At 37.5% G+C, this 16,186-nt stretch overlaps 1 protein-coding gene across 7 annotated transcripts in view; it reads left to right on the top strand.

Annotated features, from left to right (window-relative positions):
* TAB3 (TGF-beta activated kinase 1 (MAP3K7) binding protein 3) overlaps positions 1-16,186 on the top strand; it is a 117,327-nt gene that overhangs the window by 40,655 nt on the left and 60,486 nt on the right. For 6 of the 7 annotated variants that reach the window (XR_014258761.1, XM_082446466.1, XM_082446464.1 and 3 more), the window contains exons 2-3: positions 3,984-4,089; positions 7,557-7,679. The exons of the other annotated variant lie outside the window; for it this stretch is intronic. The gene's annotated coding sequence lies outside the window, so the exon portion shown is untranslated. The remainder of the gene's footprint in view (positions 1-3,983; positions 4,090-7,556; positions 7,680-16,186) is intronic. 7 annotated transcript variants of the gene reach the window in all.

Raw genomic sequence — 16,186 nt, 5'->3', positions numbered from 1 at the left:
GTTTTATTTTGTTTTATGTAGCTGTACTCACTTGGATAACTTTGCACATTTTAATTAAAAGGTTACATTGTGTGTGTGTGTGTGTGAAATTATAAATAAGTTGTTACCTGATTATTCAGGATTCAGGATTTTAGTCTCTTCCACCTAGGGCAGTTTCTAGTCCTTGACAGTGGACACGTTTATTGTATTTAAGTTTCAGTTAAAAATAAGTCTCTGGAATGACTTTTAGAACATGAAATCCCTCTTAATTACTATTGAAGTTGGGATGTACAATATCAACTCAGTTTTATTTTCCTCTCATAGAAAAGAATGCTTTTGTAGTTATACTATAACTGTCATGACTTCTGTTTTAGTGTACATATTTGTAGACATAATATATATCTGTCCTTGTGAAATAGAAAAAAAGGAGGCAGTTCTGCTGAGATTCTTGTTTGCTGTATTATGAAAGCTCTCGAGCATCCTCTTGAATGAATATGGTGCTTTACAAGTTACAAACATTTTCCTTCTATGTAAATTAATTCCTACAACATCTTGTGAGGTGTGGTATTAAGCAAAGGATTTGGAAACAGGCCCTAAGAGAGGTTAAGTAACTTGTCTGTGGCTCCACATCTGGTGAGTGGCTTATGTCGTCTATGATTATTACAGTGTTTTATTTCAGCTGTTGTGGCCTGTTAACGCTTGCCTGTAGATGCTCACTGACTTCCCAGTTTTGTCACGTTATGCTTTCTTCTTTCTGTACACCATGTAATATAATGACCTCATGACTCATGTCCTGAAGATTGAGACAATTGGGATATTACTCCTTCATATCCCATCCTCACTGCCTCTCAGCCCACCCCATCTCTAGAATATGGTCACACCAGCCCTGGAATTTGCCACCTCCTCTGCCCTGTTGGAAAGCTTGCTTTGTCACTAGTCCTTTCTCACCCCACATGTATAGTCAGTCCCTTTCCCTCTCTTTATGCCTGCCTCAATTTTTCTGATTCTAAGAAAGATGCCTCTTTTCTTTCCAATGCACTTGCCATCTTTCTTGTCACTCTTACGGTTAGACTCAAACTCTCTAACTTCCTTACTGGATATTTTCTGTAAGCCTTCCTTTCTTTTCTAATCGCTCTTTATAAGATCCTAGCCAAAGTCTTGTTTGGTCTGATCCTCTGAATCTTAAGGAGAGCAAAAAGCTTTTCTGCCTCAGACCCTTTTCCTAGCAGTAGAGTCAGTGCTGCTATATATCTGGTGGTGCTTCTGCTTCTGAATGGTACTCACATCTCATTTTCAACATCCTTGTAATGAAAACCTTGAACAGTTATCTTACATTAGGACTGTGGATGTCAAATGCCCTTGTTTGCTTGGAGCATGTTCAGTTACATAGTGTTCAGTTACTACTTCTTTAAGGGTATGAGGATGCCACCTCCTCAAATTTAGTAATGCTCCATTTTCTCTTGAGAACTATTGTGTCAGTGTGTGGTTTGTTTTTTTTATTTTGTCCCTATCCAAGGATTCTTTTCTTGGAAGTTTATTCATTAGTTTTCTCCCCATCTCACTCACAAAACTGCCATGCTTTAAAATGTTGGTAGAATTGTGAGTGGTACCAGTATCTTTTGAATGTCCTATTTCAAACCTTTGCATTTTTCCCTTTTCCTTCTCTTTTAATCCTGCATCTTTTCTGTTGTCCACTTTATTTTCTTCAGTAAACTTGATTTACATGAATTCATCTCTCCCTTCTCTGAACTCTTTTTGTTATCAGGGTACAGAGTACATATGTTCTTTTTCACCAGCTCAAGAGTAAGCTTTAAGACAGGGCATGGGCAATTAAAAAAAAAAAAAGTCAGGGCATGGGCTTCACCCGTGTGCTTTATCACTTATTTTTTTAAATAAATTTTAAAATTTATTTATTATTTATTTTTGGCTGAGTTGGGTCTTTGTTGCTGCATGCGGGCTTTCTCTAGTTGCGGTGAGCGGGGGCTACTCTTCATTGTGGCGCGCGGGCGTCTCATTGCGGTGGCTTCTCGTTGTGGAGCACGGGCTCTAGGTATGTGGGCCTCAGTAGTTGAGGCTCATGGGCTCTAGAGCATAGGCTCAGTAGCTGTGGTGCACGGGCTTAGTTGCTCTGTGGCATGTGGGATCTTCCCTGACCAGGGCTCGAACCCATGTCCCCTGCATTGGCAGGCGGATTCTTAACCGCTGCGCCACCAGGGAATCCCTGCTTTATCACTTATTGCAGGACCTTGCATATGATAAGATTCAGTAAATATTTAAGTTTATACTTAACATTATAATTAATTATAACTTATGCTGATAATTATAATTACTAATTAATATAATTATTAATCATAATATTAGTTAATGTTAATTGACGTTTGAATATAATGGTTTTGGCTCTTTAAGGATTTTATCTCTGGACTGCCTTAAGAACCCTCTCAGTAGTTTTATATCTTTAGCTTCTTTTTCTGTGATCTCTGTACAAAAGAATGAAAATCATCAGCTTTTAAGTATTATTTTGAATACATTGGTTTTTTTCTCCTTAAAGGACTCTGTAGTGACTCCTAGTTGATTGGTTTTATTTTTAAGTTTTTATTTGTGAACATTTCCAAATGTACACAAAAAGTTCAGTGAACCTCTGTGCTGCAGACATCAACATTTCTCCATACTTGTTTCATCTTCCCCCTATTGCTTTTTATTTTGCTGAGAATTTATGGCGTATCCAAGACATTATTTCATCCCTAAATGACATGTATCTAAAACAACACATTTTCTTACATAACCACGATGCATTGTCATATACAACACACCTGGTAATGATTCCTTAATTGCGTATATAATACTTATTAGTCCACGTTCAAGTTTTCCCAGTTGTCTAAAAAAATTTGTTTTGTAGTTGGTTTGTTTGATTTATGCAAGAGTTCAGGTGTTGACAGCCTGATCCCTTCATGAAGCCCCACTTTTCACCCTAATGCTTTTACCATTCATCGATTACAATTGCATGGATTAGTTATTAAATTAAAAATTGCCAAATTGTGAGCGTTCTAATTTGGTTACTTTTGCCATTATTAGCTGAAACTTTTCTCTCTGGAAGAACTTTTTCCTCATTCACTAAGGCTAGTTGGTTAACCTAAAATATCTAGTTAGTTCTTGAGTTGTTAATACCCTCTACTGGGGAAAGAAGGCTCTGCTTTCTTTTTTAGCTAGTAAGACTCTTTATATTATTTCACTAAGGCCTATAGTAAAGTATTTTTTTTCCTTCTTGAGGAAGTTAAAGTTATTCTTGAGTGGTAGATTAGTGATTTTGTGGGTTGGGTTATGGGGAGGGCCTCCCAGTCCTGAGTGAGCAGTTCAAATTCTCTTGAGAAGGTATAGTGGGGGTGGATGGTGGGGAAAGGAAAGGAATACAAAGGAAAAAAAATATACCCCCTTCACTGTTGGGCTTTGTACTGAGGGTGTGGTGCTCACTTGGGGTGTGGAAATTTCAAACATTCTTCTACTTTCCCAGAGAATAAATTAGACTCAATATAGATTCCATATAGATGCAGTATAGAGTCATTTAAATTTAAGGACGTATGGCCCTTAAAGGGTCTTAGCACAGTTTTGTAATCAAACCCATTCAAATTTAATGACTAGTATTTCATGCGGAGCTGCAAGGACCCCTGATGGTTTGCCAGGGATGCAGCTAAAGTTCTTGCCAGCTTTCTCTGAAGCCAAAACCTCAGAAAAGCTTTGGCCATCCCCTCTGCTGTTGTCAGCTCTGCCTTAGGGATTAGAGGTGACTGACTAGGAAGGGGAGCAGGGTGGCTCAGGCAGTCAGGGGAACTTTTTGTTACTGACTGAACATAAACTTCATTCACTGAAATTTCAAGTGGTAAAGGTATACAAATGGCTGCTTTCCTTTTTCGTGACCTTTTATTTGTATACTGTATCACTTGCTCATACGGCCTTCCTTAAGCCTTTCACAGTTTGAATATTACCACTTTGGTCTTTCGTTTACCTAGGACAGTGTCTTCAGCCTTTTCTTCAAGTTTTTTACCGTGAATTGTTGCTGCGTGTCAAACTGGACAAGGTATTTTAGTTGAAGTTTCACCAGTTGAAACATTGGAGGTAAGGAATGTTTATCTGTGTGATTGTGTATTTTTGTAGTTATATTAGAGCAGATTAGTTTTTTGAAAACTAATCTGTATTGCTGTTAACATGTTTGTTTACTCCACCCCCTCGCCCCCATCTCTTGTACATATAAGAGCAAGGATGAAAAAATAAAAGATAGATGTCCAGGTAGTTTCATATGTTTAAATTTAGGCCCTAAATCAGGACCCAAAGCAAGTTCTTTGTACAGTTTATTTACTATTAGAAACTTTATCAGCAAATGAAAGAGTAACTTAGCAGTTGATTTTGAATATAAGGGGCTAATCCCACCCAGGTCCCAGACCCCCAGTGGTTGGAGCTGGTGGCGTTTGAAAGACCTGCCCCAAAGAGTAACGGGGTGTGCATGCATATGCTGATCTTCCAACTTCCTGGTTTTTATTGTAATATTTCTTAGTCTCAGATACATGATCAGTAAATGAGTAGTATAGATGAAAAGTTTAGTATTATGAAAAAATAAGGGTATAATTTTTAAAATTGTATTGTGGTATAATTCCATTAGTAGATCTATGTCAAGAAAGACTATATAGCAGTATCAGCTTTGATTTCTAGATAGTTTATTTTTCCACCTTATAATAATGTTCCCATTCTTTTTAACATCTGTTTTCTATTATAATAACATATGTGGGTGTGTGTTGTGAATTAAACACTGGACAAGATGTTATGAGGCCTGTTTTGTAGTCCTGGCTTTCTAGCAAGTTTTTAAATCCATCTAACCTTCAGTTATCGTCTTGTGTAAAACAAGAGGATTGTACTGAGGTTGGGTTCAGGGTTTCTCAACCTCGGCACTATTGACATACTGAGCTGGATAATTCTTTGTTGTCAGGGGCTGTCCTGTGTACTGTAGGATGATTAGCAGTATCCCTGGCCTCTGCCCACCAAATCCCAATAGCACCCCTCCCCAGTATGGCAACCAAAAATGTCTCCAGACATTGCCAAATGTGCCTTGTGGGACAAAATCATCCCCAGTTGAGAACACTACATTAGATGATGTGTAGATTTCCTTCCAGGTTTATAATCCTATTGTTTTTATTTTTAAAAATCCTGCTCTTTGCAACCCAGCTTCCATGAAGCTTTCCCCCGCACTCCTTTTTATGGTCCTACCTTAATTAATTATTTCTTTTTCTGAGAACTTACAGGACTTAATCCTACTCTATTATATCTCTCAGTGCATTTCTCTCACTTTGAGGGCATGGGCCTTCTGTATCTCCAAGCCGAGTACTCAGATCTTATTAAATGAATGAACAGTGAGTTCAGGAGTATTGACGGTTAGACATTTTAAAATAAATGATTATAAATGGCATTTTTGTTAATATTTCAAACCCTTCCAGTTGGAAATTCCCACAGTTTGTGATCTTGAATTTCTGGGTTAGTGAGACTGATGACTCTTTTTTTTTTATCTTTTAGAAGGCAGGAGCCTCCTAAAATATGTGAGGGAGCTACACAAAACAGATCGAGGTTGCTTTTGAGAAAAATAAAGTCACACAAAAATTCATAACAGAGTTGTTTCAGCTTTCATATTCAGATGTTTCTCAAATAACTCCACTTTGTTAATTAGAAAGGTGCCATTTATTCAGGTAATAGTAAAAATGAAAGGTAATAAATATTTTTCTTACATAACCCAGAATATCTCACCATATTCTAAGTCAGTATTTCTCAAAGCAACGCATAGTAAGAAATACATTTTAATCATGATCTAGTACATACATACAAGTTTTTTGAATCAATATTTACTGTACTATGTGTGAAGTACTCTGATATTTTCTGTTTTTTTTTTTTTCTTAAATACTTGTCATCACCTAGTAAATTTATCATACAGTTTACTAATAGGTTACAACCCACCATTTGTAAAACACTGTTCTAAGAAATCTCTTTTAAGTAATAAAATGCCAAGATGATTTGCCTCTGGCATATGTTACCAATAGGCTGTACTGTGTCTTCTTAGAAAATGTCATTTAATAATTGACCTAATAAAGACCTTGGAATACCTCAACCAGAACAAATTAGATTTGCAGTCATTTGAAAGTCCTATATTTTTTCATTTATACAAAGTATTTTGTGTGCACAAGGCACTATAGGTCAAAGAACATGTTTGGTTTTCATTCTCAAGGTTTACAGTTATAAAACCTAGAGGAAAATAAAAAGTTGATAAACATTATTTCAAGTGCTGGTAGTAACAAACAGACAATAACTTTTGTAGGCATTTAGGAAGGAGAGAAAACTGTTCTGATTCAAGTTGATGGGGAGAAGGTTAACATGAATGTGGGGTGGATTTTGCATTGTCATATCAGAGATCAGAAAAGGCTGTTTCACGTGGTCAAAACAGCCTTCATGTAGGTGCAAGTACTTCTTGCTCATACTTGAAGTTCATTTTTCAGGTACTGTTTAAGATAAAGTAACTGAGAAGCTAAAAAGTAAGAAAAAGTATAGTAAAGTGCTAAAAAAATACATTATAAACAAGCTATGTTATTTTAACTCTACTGTGGTTATAAAATGAGGTTGAGTCAGTAGATTAATTAGAAACTTGTATGCATGATGGCTCTGATACAAGCCAATATTTGCCCTAAAATGATAAGGTTAACATTGAATTATTAGGTTTACCGAGAACAAAGATAGTTTCTAAATGGTGGAGAGAGAGAGTGCTCATCTGTCAAAATAAGCCAATAAGGGCTCTTTTTTTTTTTTTTAAGTAGCAGTTTTTAAAAAGTTGTATACTATTTTGGCTATGCAATTGAAAATTTTGTACATGCTTGGTAGTCCTGGGCTTCGTCCTTTCTTCTCTAGATAGAATGGAGGGCTCATGATGGTAAGTCACAACCAGGTGTGCTACAAAAGCCTTAAGAAAACAGGCAGCGGACTATCTTTTTGTCTTTCTGAAGTGCTCTCAGAAAGACAAATGTAGAATTTAATTACTGTAGAAGATATTTGTGACCTAAAGGAAAAGAAGGTTCCGTTTGTGATGATACTTGGGAAGGAACTGCTTGCCCTAAAAGTGTGGTCTAGCATCCTGTCTGCTGTTACTTTAAGTCACCAGAAGTCTATGAGTTTTTGTCATTTTTCCGTATTGAGTTAGGAAGTTAATTAAAGGATAACTTAGCTCCTCATTTTGTCAGATTTCCAGTCTACTGAAAAGAAGATGCTTTGAGAGCTGGAGATGTGAATAAGAGTCCAGTGCCAGGGTAATTTTTAAATTTTTTTAAAAATAGACTTTATTTTTTTGGAACAGTTTTAATTTTTCAGAAAAACTGAGGAGATAATACAGACAGTTCCTTTATACCCTGCACCCAGTTTCCTTTATTATTAACAGCTTACATTAGCATGGTATATTTGTTACAGTTAGTTAGCCAATATTAAAAGTGTTATTAACTAAAATCTATACTTTATGCAGATTTCCTTAGTTTTTACCTAATGTATTTTTTCTCTTTCAGGATCCCACCAGGGCCCTGTATTACAGTTATCGTCACGTCTCCTTAGGCTCCTCTTGACTGTGACAGTTTCTCAGACTTCCCTTGTTTTGATGACCTTGTCAGTTTTGAGGAGAATTTGATCAGGTATTTTGTAGAGTGTCCCTCAATTGGATTTATTTGATGTTTTTCTCATGGTTAGACTGGGGTTATGGGTTTTTAGGAGGAAGACCACGGAGGTAAAGTGCCATTCTCATTACATTATATCAAGGGTACATACTATCATCATGATTTATCACTGTTAATGTTGACTCTGGTCACCTGGCTGAGAATATGTTTGTCAGGTTTCTCCACTGTAAAGTTACTTTTTTATTTTTGGTAGAAACTCTGTTCCATGCTGTGTTGTTTGGAAATAAGTCACTAAGTGTAGTCCACACTTAAGGAGTGGGAAGTTCTGCTCCATCTTCTTGAGGCTATTCTACATAAGTTACTGGGAATTCTCCATGGGAGATTGTCTCTTCTCCCCCATTTATTTATTTATTTATTCAGTCATTTCTTTATGTCAGTATGGGCTTACAGATATTTGTTTTATATTTTGGGTCATAATCCAATACTACCTTATTTATTTTGTTGCTCATATTTTTGCTGTTTTGGCCATTGGGAGCTCTTTTGGTTGGCTCCTGTGTCACTCTGACATGCCCCTATCATCATGGGGTGTTTTTTGGTTTTTTTGGTTTTTTTCGGACACTTCCTTACTTTCTGGTAATACAAGATTCTCCAGGCTCATCCTGTGTATCCCCTATCCCAGTTCTAGAATCAGCAGTTTCTCCACAAAGTCCAGATCTCTTTTATTAGAGAATGCTATTGGAAATCAAGATCTGGGTGCTAGGTGTGCTTGTTGCTACTAGAGTTTTGCTGTTTCTAGGTCTTCTTAGCTGAAATCCTGTGTATATATTACCTGTATATTTATGCATATTTATAAGTATCTCTATGCATTCATTTCTGTATATATATCTGTCAGTATTAAGGTAAACATGAGTTCATATTGATGTCTCTAGTTCTAATCCATTATTACATAGGTCATTCTAGCCTCCTCCCCTTGCTTTTCTGTAACCTCCCACTCCAACAGTGAAAAATCTGGCTCCCACCATTCACCATCCATTTACTTAATTGTTCAGTCCCAGTGTACATGTATAGTTGTATATCAGTTTTGTTAACCTGATACCCTGATGGGTAACAATATCAGAATTGTTAACCTGTACCCCCATGGGAAACAGCTTTATCAGCTAGAATACAATGCTTATCTACAGTTCCTTTTACCTTTAGTCTTACAGACTCCACTCATTTCCAGAGTTATTTCAATCAGCACCTTTCCCCCCATCCCCTGCAGTGATACTATTTCATACATTTGTAATACAGTTAGATTCTGTTATATGGTCTCCATTCCTTCCTGGAACCCCCTGACTTTCTAAAGGATTTTTAAAAATTTGCATACTTTAAGGTTCATTCTTTGTGTTATAAAGTTCTGTGGGTTTTGACAAGTGCATAATGTCATGTATCTACCATTACAGTATCATACAGAATAATTTCACTGCCCTAAAAATCTCCTATGCTTCACCTATGAACCCTCCCTTCCTCCCCACAAACCTCTGGCAACCGTTGATCTTTTTACTGTCTCTATAATTTTGCCTTTTCTAGAATGTTCTTGAGATATTTTTAAAGTCACTTTCTAAAGGAAACCTTTGATTTCTCTAACCTAGATACCATTTTTTCTCCCACCACCAATTCATTCTTTTTTTTTTTTTAAATTATTTATTTATTTATTTTTGGCTGCGTTGGGTCTTGGTTGCTGCGCGTGGGCGTTTTCTAGTTGAGGCGAGCGGGGGCTACTCTTCGTTGCGGTGCGTGGGCTTCTCATTGCGGTGGCTTCTCTTGTTGCGGAGCACGGGCTCTAGGAGCCTGGGCTTCAGTAGTTGTGGCACGCAGGCTCAGTAGTTGGTGGCTTGTGGGCTCTAGAGCACAGGCTCAGTAGTTGTTGCACACGGGCTTAGTTGCTCCGCGGCATGTGGGATCTTCCCGGACCGGGGCTCGAACCCGTGTCCCCTGCATTGGCAGGTGGATTCTTAACCACTGTGCCACCAGGGAAGTCCCAATTCATTCTTAATTGAACAAAATATTTCTAGTAAGTAAGAATCAAGGCGTTCCCATTTCTTTTCTCAGTTACCACTATATAAGGTCATTCAGCTTTGTTTATCTTTTAATATCCTACCTCTTTGTTACCAACCTCGGAATTGGGAGGAGATCCCAAATACCTTTATTTTTGTTGGGGAGGTTGGTGGGGGAAGGCAGGGAGTGGCCCTGTATGGTATGGTACGTCCTGTATAGGTAGCAGCTGGCAAATAGATACTCACTTGTGGGGAGGGGTATTACGCTTAAATTTTATCTGAATATGCTTCTGTTTATTTCCGGTGGGGGGTTATACTTAACTTGAAAATGCCTTTGATGAGTCTTTTAATATGAATATTATTTTGGTCCATAGTCTCTTTTGAGAATATAACAGAATATGAGATAGATGAAGTGAATATGTGACTATTTCAGAATGGTTTCTACTGTAATGAAAATCCTGTAGGATGATAGTTTTAGAAATTATTTGGAAGGCTCTAATTTAAGGGAAATAATAACTATCATATTCCTATTTCTCACTTATTGTTTGGTAGCATCTTTACATATATGTGTGAAAAATCCAGAAATTGGAACTCTTACCCCTCCAGTAAAAGATCATTTGTTATGCTCCAATATCAGTCACTTCTTGTGGCTGTTTACCTTGAAGAATTCACAATCTGGTGCAGAAACTCTTCTTTTTTAAAAGCAAGTTTTGGTTTAAACTTTACAATGTCTTTAGGAGTTATGACATCATCAGAATCTTACCATGTAGCCTGTAGTACAGGAGAATAATGGCTAAAACATAGACTTCAAGTTTGTGTTTTAGCTTTCTGCTTGTTAACTTTGTCACCACAGGCAAATTATTTACCCTTTCTGAGCCTTGCATTTCCTCATTTGTAAAATGTGAATGATGATATTACCTCTCCCATGGGATGATAATGGGGATTAAATGAGATAAAGCACTTAGCACAGTGCCTGGTACATAGATATGGCTCAATAAGTATGCTCTAAAATCAAAACCTCCACTCAACAAGAAAGTTACCACAGCAATAGCATACTGTTGAGACACACTAGACTAGACTAATATGTACAGTACTATCTTTAAACCTCTCTGTTGAACACATTTCAGGTGTCACAGACCCAGCAAGTATGTCAGTGAATAAGAGCAAGGCCAGGCCTCCGTGTCTGGGACACGCAACGGAGTGTAGGGACTAGGCAAGCTGGAGAGCATGTGTCCTTTCTAAACAGGTGAGCCATGCTTCAGCTTCAGCTAGTTGTTGACTACTATTGCTGGATCTGATTTTTCAGAGAAAAGCTAGATATCCAAATTTTTATGTCAAATTTTCCTATTTTAAAGTGTGGCTCAACCTTTTTTTTTTTAATATGCCAAGGCCAAACCAAACAGATTGGTGGGCTGGTTTTGGCCCAGAGACCACTGGTTTATAACCTGTGATGTAATTATTTTAGAAAGTGAGCTAAAGTTTTGGCAGAGGTAAACAGTCAGGGCCATAACAGCCCTGAATATTTGCTGAGCTCAGAGAAGGCTGTGGAAACAAAGCACTAGGTGTTGAGGTCATTTTCTAGAGCGTAGAGAATCGTGGCATCAGAGCAGAGCTCTAGGGGAGCTTCCTCTGGTTGGAAGGAGGAATTCTGTTGAGAGAAATCCCAGCACCTGCATTTTTGAGGAAGAGATCCCACTGTGCCTTATGCTGACACTCCTGAATTAGGAGGGTAGCTGCACCACTGGAGGAAGCCTTAGAGTGATTCCACTGCTAAGCATACCACCCCAGCCCCCAGTCTCAGTACTGCCTTCAGAAATTAGGAGTTCCCGCAAAGCTAACGGGCAGCAAAGGCTCAACGCTACAAAATCTCCTGGTTTATGTGGCTTTCGAACAGTGTGACATTCGTAGGGTTTATACCTTCAATATTTCTTCCTTCTTGATCTAGGGTTACTGCCTACTCAGCTCCACAGTCCACAGCTGTGGCCATCTGTGGTTTAGTGGGGGTGTTTCAAGGGTGTCCCAGGAGTTTGGTCACATCCTAGCCTAGCCAGTACAGTTCAGGTACTACTTGCTCTGGCTGGTTTTAAGGTGTCAAGTCATCACTCATCACTTTAATATTATATAAAAAGTAGCAGCCCATTATAATATTGTTAAGTAACAAAGTCTGTATGTATTTTGCATAGTTGTTGAATACATTAATATATATGGGCAAGAATAGATTGTATGTTTTAATATGCATCACTTTCAAATCTATAATATGAGATCATATATGGCAATGTTTCATTTTAGTTGTATTCTATGGGATTAAATACAAAAGTACAGTGTAGTATTTTACTGTAAAACTTTTTTTTTTTTAAGAAACAGGCTGATCTTATTGGTCGGAATATTTTCTGTTTGTAAACTACCTGTTGGCTTAACCTCCCAGTGAGCAGAAAGGAAATAACTTTTTTTTTTAACATCTTTATTGGAGTATAATTGCTTTACAATGGTGTGTTAGTTTCTGCTTTATAACAGAGTGAATCAGTTATACATGTACATACATTCCCATATCTCTTCCCTCTTGCGTCTCCCTCCCTCCCACCCTCCCTGTCCCACCCCTCTAGGTAGTCACAAAGCACCGAGCTGATCTCCGTGTGCTATGCGGCTGCTTCCCACTAGCTATCTGTTTTACATTTGGTAGTGTATATATGTCCATGCCACTCTCTCACCCTGTCACATCTTACCCCTCCCCCCTCCCCATATCCTCAAGTCCATTCTCTAGTAGGTCTGTGTCTTTATTCCCGTCTTGCCACTAGGTTCTTCATGACTTTTTTTTCCCTTAGATTCCATATATATGTGTTAGCATACTGTATTTGTTTTTCTCTTTCTGACTTACTTCACTCTGTATGACAGACTCTAACTCCATCCACCTCACTACAAATACCTCCATTTCGTTTCTTTTTATGGCTGAGTAATATTCCATTGTATATATGTGCCACATCTTCTTTATCCATTCATCCGTCGATGGACACTTAGGTTGCTTCCATGTCCTGGCTATTGTAAACAGAGCTGCAATGAACATTTTGGTACATGACTCTTTTTGAATTATGGTTTTCTCAGGGTATATGCCCAGTAGTGGGATTGCTGGGTCATATGGTAGTTCTATTTTTAGTTTTTTAAGGAACCTCCATACTGTTCTCCATAGTGGCTGTATTAATTTACATTCCCACCAACAGTGCGAGAGTGTTCCCATTTCTCCACACCCTCTCCAGCATTTATTGTTTCTAGATTTTTTGATGATGGCCATTCTGACTGGTGTGAGATGATATCTCATTCTAGTTTTGATTTGCATTTCTCTAATGATTAATGATGTTGAGCATTCTTTCATGTGTCTGTTGGCAATCTGTATATCTTCCTTGGAGAAATGTCTATTTAGGTCTTCTGCCCATTTTTGGATTGGGTTGTTTGTTTTTTTGTTATTGAGCTGCATGAGCTGCTTGTAAATCTTGGAGATTAATCCTTTGTCAGTTGCTTCATTTGCAAATACTTTCTCCCATTCTGAGGGTTGTCTTTTGGTCTTGTTTATGGTTTCCTTTGCTGTGCAAAAGCTTTTAAGTTTCATTAGGTCCCATTTGTTTATTTGTGTTTTTATTTCCATTTCTCTAGGAGTTGGGTCAAAAAGGATCTTGCTGTGATTTATGTCATAGAGTGTTCTGCCTATGTTTTCCTCTAAGAGTTTGATAGTGTCTGGCCTTACATTTAGGTCTTTAATCCATTTTGAGTTTATTTTTGTGTATGGTGTTAGGGAGTGTTCTAATTTCATACTTTTACATGTACCTGTCCAGTTTTCCCAGAACCACTTATTGAAGTGGCTGTCTTTTCTCCACTGTATATGCTTGCCTCCTTTATCAAAGATAAGGTGACCATATGTGTGTGGGTTTATCTCTGGGCTTTCTATCCTGTTCCATTGATTTATGTTTCTGTTTCTGTGCCAGTACCAAACTGTCTTGATTACTGTAGCTTTGTAATATAGTCTGAAGTCAGGGAGCCTGATTCCTCCAGCTCCATTTTTCGTTCTCAAGATTGCTTTGGCGATTCGGGGTCTTTTGTGTTTCCAGAAAAATTGTGAAATTTTTTGTTCTAGTTCTGTGAAAAATGCCATTGGTAGTTTGACAGGGATTTCATTGAATCTATAGATTGCTTTGGGTAGTAGAGTCATTTTCACAATGTTGATTCTTCCAATCCAAGAACATGGTATATCTCTCCATCTATTTGTATCATCTTTACTTTCTTTCATCAGTGTCTTACAATTTTCTGCATACAGGTCTTTTGTCTCCTTAGGTAGGTTTATTCCTAGATATTTTATTCTTTTTGTTGCAGTGGTAAACGGGAGTGTTTTCTTAATTTCACTTTCAGATTTTTCATCATTAGTGTATAGGAATGCAAGAGATTTCTGTGCATTAACTTTGTATCCTGCTACTTTACCAAATTCATTGATTAGTTCTAGTAGTTTTCTGGTAGCATCTTTAGGATTCTCTATGTATAGTATCATGTTATCTGCAAACAGTGACAGCTTTACTTCTTCTTTTCCGATTTGGATTCCTTTTATTTCTTTTTCTTCTCTGATTGCTGTGGCTAGCACTTCCAAAACTGTGTTGGATAATAGTAGTGAGAGTGGGCAAACTTGTCTTGTTCCTGATCTTAGTGGAAATGGTTTCAGTTTTTCACCATTGAGGACAAGGTTGGCTGTGAGTTTGTCATATGTGGCCTTTATTATGTTGAGGAAAGTTCCCTCTATGCCTGCTTTCTGCAGGGCTTTTATCATAAATGGGTGTTGAATTTTGTCGAAAGCTTTCTCTGCATCTACTGAGATGATCATATGGTTTTTCTCCTTCAGTTTGTTAATATGATGTATCACGTTGATTGATTTGCGTATATTGAAGAATCCTTGCGTTCCCTGAATAAACCCCACTTGATTATGGTGTATGATCCTTTTAATGTGCTGTTGGATTCTGTTTGCTAGTATTTTGTTGAGGATTTTTGCATCTGTGTTCATCAGTGATATTGGCCTGTAGTTTTCTTTCTTTGTGACATCTTTGTCTGGTTTTGGTACCAGGGTGATGGTGGCCTCGTAGAATGAGTTTGGGAGTGTTCCTCCCTCTGCAATATTTTGGAAGATTTTGAGAAGGATAGGTGTTAGCTCTTCTCTAAATGTTTGATAGAATTCGCCTGTGAAGCCATCCGGTCCTGGGCTTTTGTTTGTTGGAATATTTTTAATCACAGTTTCAATTTCAGTGCTTGTGATTGGTCTGTTCATATTTTCTATTTCTTCCTGGGTCAGTCTCGGCAGGTTGTGCATTTCTAAGAATTTGTCCATTTCTTCCAGGTTGTCCATTTTATTGGCATAGAGTTGCTTGTAGTAATCTCTCATGATCCTTTGTATTTCTGCAGTGTCAGTGGTTACTTCTCCTTTTTCATTTCTAATTCTATTGATTTGAGTCTTCTCCCTTTTTTTCTTGATGAGTCTGGCTAATGGTTTATCAATTTTGTTTATCTTCTCAAAGAACCAGCTTTTAGTTTTATTGATATTTGCTATTGTCTCCTCCATTTCTTTTTCATTTGTTTCTGATCTGATCTTTATGATTTCTTTTCTTCTGCTAACTTTGGGGGTTTTTTGTTCTTTCTCTAATTGCTTTAGGTGCAAGGTTAGGTTGTTTATTCGAGATGTTTCCTGTTTCTTGATGTAGGCTTGTATTGCTATAAACTTCCCTCTTAGAACTGCTTTTGCTGCATCCCATAGGTTTTGGGTCGTCGTGTCTCCATTGTCATTTGTTTCTAGGTATTTTTTGATTTCCCCTTTGATTTCTTCAGTGATCACTTCGTTATTAAGTAGTGTATTGTGTAGCCTCCATGTGTTTGTATTTTTTACAGATCTTTTCCTGTAATTGATATCTAGTCTCATAGCATTGTGGTCGGAAAAGATACTTGATACGATTTCAATTTTCTTAAATTTACCCAGGCTTGATTTGTGACCCAAGATATGATCTATCCTGGAGACTGTTCCATGAGCACTTGAGAAAAATGTGTATTCCTTTGTTTTTGGGTGGAATGTCCTATAAATATCAATTAAGTCCATCTTGTTTAATGTATCATTTAAAGCTTGTGTTTCCTTATTTATTTTCATTTTGGACGATCTGTCCATTGGTGAAAGTGGGGTGTTGAAGTCCCCTACTATGATTGTGTTACTGTCGATTTCCCCTTTTATGGCTGTTAGTATTTGCCTTATGTATTGAGGTGCTCCTGTGTTGGGTGCATAAGTATTTACAATTGTTATACCTTCTTCTTGGATCGATCCCTTCATCATTATATAGTGTGTTTCTTTGTCTCTTGTAATAGTCTTTATTTTAAAGTCTATTTTGTCTGATATGAGAATTGCTACTCCAGCTTTCTTTTGATTTCCATTTGCATGGAATATCTTTTTCCATCCCCTCACTTTCAGTCTGTATGTGT

Source organism: Balaenoptera physalus (genome assembly GCF_965194825.1).
Source record: "Balaenoptera physalus genome assembly, chromosome: X".
Classification (NCBI taxonomy): domain Eukaryota; kingdom Metazoa; phylum Chordata; class Mammalia; order Artiodactyla; family Balaenopteridae; genus Balaenoptera; species Balaenoptera physalus.
The sequence above is the reverse complement of the archived record's forward strand: the minus strand, read 5'-3'. Positions and strand labels throughout refer to the sequence as shown.